General features: G+C 44.6%; 1 pseudogene; it reads left to right on the top strand.

Annotated features, from left to right (window-relative positions):
- The first annotated feature begins 3,222 nt into the window (after nucleotides 1–3,222).
- Nucleotides 3,223–3,339, top strand: LOC126100015 (5S ribosomal RNA; annotated as a pseudogene).
- Nucleotides 3,340–3,712: the final 373 nt, after the last annotated feature.

Below are 3,712 nucleotides of genomic sequence, written 5' to 3'. Positions count from 1 at the left end.
ACGAAATCATCTTCCAAAACCTTCACGTACCGTTCGGTAGCTACCGCGGCAACAAGGCGAATCGCACCGATTATTCCGTGACCGGAAATTGCACACCACACAGTCACCCGTTGTGGATGAAGAAACTTCTCCACCGCAAAATGCGGATTCTCAGTCGCCCAAGTGTACCAATTTTGCTTATTGACGTACGCATCCAAATGAAAGTGGGCTTCGTCGCTAAACTAAACCATACATGCGCACACTAATTTCCATCGAGCCCCGCGGCGAACCGTGCAGTTTGAACGTTCTATCGCAAACTGTTCAAAAGTTATGGCGATTTTATTTCATATAGTTCATTAATTGTCATCGTGTACAATAGGGTAGATGACTTTGATCTCCGCCGACCGTGGTGGCCACGCGGTTTAGGCGCTGCAATCCGGAACCGCGCGACTGCTACGGTCGCAGGTTCGAATCCTGCCTCGGGCATGGATGTGTGTGATGTCCTTAGGTTAGTTAGGTTTAAGTAGTTCTAAGTTCTAGGGGACTGATGACCTCAGATGTTAAGTCCCATAGTGCTCAGAGCCATTTTTTGACTTTGATCTCCAGGATACCGTTATAACAATCCAATCAAAGTCGGCAAATTCCTTCGGAGATACGTGACAATTTCATGATGATATTGTTGTGAAGCATCTTGGTGAAGAATAAATTATGTGCCCATCTCCTGTTGTAACTGAGCAACTAGATAAGGTTCAAGCATGTCCAGCTGGCGAAAAAGAAAGGACCGTAAATCTTGTTACAGTTTACAGCACAAGAAACGTCTACGTTAGGTGAGTGCCGTACATATTCGATTACGTGACATGGTTCCTGCTCACACGATATCCGAACGTTATGCCGAATCAGTTTACCACCGGTGGCTTCGTCATAGAAAAAACTTTCAATAACAAAATCATTTTCAGTCTGCAATTTGTTAAACATTTCTACACAAAACTAAGCTCGTTTTCTTTTGTCACTGTCTGTTAACGCTTCCAACAGTTCCAGTTTGTAGGTTATGACTGACAGGCGTTTCCATAATACCTTCAACACTGTAACATTAGTCGTATTCAATTCTAAGTTGGCACGTCTCGTTGATTAACCCAGGCTACGAATATACGACTGCCGAAGTTGTTTAAATGCTGCGTCAGAGACTGCTAGCCTACCCTGACAAAGCGTCCAGTGCGATTCGCAGCCAGTTTCGGTGAATCGATTATACTAATTAATAATTGTTTGTCTTCTAGGTAGTGGCTTACGATATTTAATCCTGAGCTGTATCTAACTGTAGTAGCGAATTTGGATTCATGGAACCATAAACATCACTGCACACGCTTTGCACCGTTATACGACCCATTCGCATATGCCACCTAGCAGTATCGGTGGAAACTAACAATATTAACGCTAATAAAACTTGAAAATAGACTTCATTCAGTGCTGTATCAAACATTTCAGTTAGTTATTTACCCTTTTCACAATAAAAGGTTGCCTTCGTACAACTAATTTACACATATCATCTATCTCTTCACTGCAACAACAAATAAAAGAGAATTTGTTTTGTGCGCTTAAAGCAGTATTCATAAAACAGGCCTCTTACACAAGTTCTCCTCACGAAGAACACTTGTAAATGAAATAAATTTCGAGACGTTGCAATGTCTACGAATTTAAGGCAGATAATTTATCGGGAAATATGAAACGACATGACTCAAGGGAGAGTAAAAAGGCGAGGCATGTCAATAAAATTACGTAAGTCTCTTCTTTGAGGGAGGTGGCTTCTCTCAGCATAATTTAAGGCTTCAGATAAATCGGCAGCAGCAGCAGTCATGTAATTTCTTACGTTTTATGGACACCGTTTCTGACTGAGGGTTTCTCGACCGCTGGCACAGTATTTCGGAGAACTTTCCTTGTATCTCTCCCTCATGCTCTCTCTCAACACACCGTCTTATCTTTCTCTCTCAAAAATATATGCGCAAGCACACGCGGACACACACACACACACACACACACACACACACACACAACCCATGCAGAGAGGAAGAAGGAAGGGGGAGGAGAGGGTGATCGAGAATGAGGGAGGGAGAGTGTGAGTGTACAGCCCTAGCGAGGTAAACTGAGGAGCTACTTGACTGAGAAGTAGCGGCTCCGGTCTCGGAAACTGACATACGGCCGGTAGAGCGGTGTGCTGACCACATGCCCCTCCGAATCCCCATCCAGTGACACCTGTGGGCTTAGGATGGTACGGCTGCCGGTCGGTACCCTTGGGCCTTCATTGCCTGTTCGTGCATAGTTTTTTAGACGCAGAGTGTGACCAGCATACGAACTTTCCGATTTTTTCAGTATCTTTTACTTCGAAGTAGACGAATGTCTTCATTAAACCATCTAAATTATTCATATGAGGTGATTACTTAAAAGAAAACTGTAATTATAAATGATAAAATACCTGATACATGCAAGTAGGATTCCCGCTCTGAGGGTTCTGTACAACCTTAATTGCGTATGTAGATAGTTCATCTATAGGTTTTAATAAGGGGATTTGCGAGTGCCAAAATATGTGACTTAAAAGGCCGTAACGTCTGATTTCATTGATTTAGAAGCTGAAATGCTTTACACCGCCAAGGTACCGTAGAACTTAGTATTTGAAGTAGGCTTCATATTTATACCCCTACCCGTTCCCGAGGAAAAGGAGTCTGAACAGACGGACGGACGAACGAACAACGAAGTGATCCTATAAGCGTTCCGGTTTTTTCGAGTGAGGCACGGAATCCTTAAAAAAGAGACACCTTTGGATTATTTAGGAATATTACGAGCTTCGCCTTCTTCGACGGTTCTTGTACCAGTATATGGAATAATGAAATAGTAACAGAACTAGTTTTATTACCGTTATTTTAAGAGAAACGATTGCCCTGTGTTAGTTCACCAGGCTAAGACCAGGTTTTAACAAATATTTGCAGAGAGGGTGGGATACAGAAATCGGTGTTGATCCCATTTGGGGCCAAGTCTGTGGTGCCCTAGATATCGTCGCATTTTCTGCGTGGACAAGTTGCTGCAAAACTACTCCATTTCCCGACTGTACGTTTCTGCAGGGCCGTGCGAACATAATGTCATCTCAGGCGCTAGTCGCGTGGCGCTGTTGCGTTTCTCATGCTATTCCCAAAGATTGCATATTAGAATGACAGTCGTGGGAAATGGAGAAAAGCAAGTAGCATATTATGAAACGGCAACGGCCTTGCCACAGTGGATACACCGGTTCCCGTGAGATCACCGAAGTTAAGCGCTGTCGGGCGTGGCCGGAACTTGGATGGGTGACCATCCAGCCGCCATGCGCTGTTGTCATTTTTCGGGGTGCACTCAGCCTCCTGATGCCAAATGAGAAGCTACTCGACCGAATACTAGTCATAACGACTGGGAGAGCGGTGTGCTGACCACACGCCCCTGTGTGTGGTCCTCAACTGAGGATGACACGGCGGTCGGATGGTCCCGATGGGCCACTTGTGGCCTGAAGACGGAGTGCTATATTGTGAAACGGTAAAGCACAGCCTCGAAACATCGAGATCCTGCCGCTCTACAATACCTTCATGTGATGTACCCCGATCTTCTCACTAACAACCAACGTTGAAGTACGGTATCCGAATGAGAAATCCTGTGTGTGGTCTGTGGTATCGATAGCAATGATGCCACGGCGTAGGTGCAAGTTCATAAGTTGGCA

Source organism: Schistocerca cancellata, chromosome 1 (assembly GCF_023864275.1).
Source record: "Schistocerca cancellata isolate TAMUIC-IGC-003103 chromosome 1, iqSchCanc2.1, whole genome shotgun sequence".
Classification (NCBI taxonomy): domain Eukaryota; kingdom Metazoa; phylum Arthropoda; class Insecta; order Orthoptera; family Acrididae; genus Schistocerca; species Schistocerca cancellata.
Note: the sequence above shows the minus strand (reverse complement) of the source record. Positions and strands in the feature narration are given on the sequence as shown.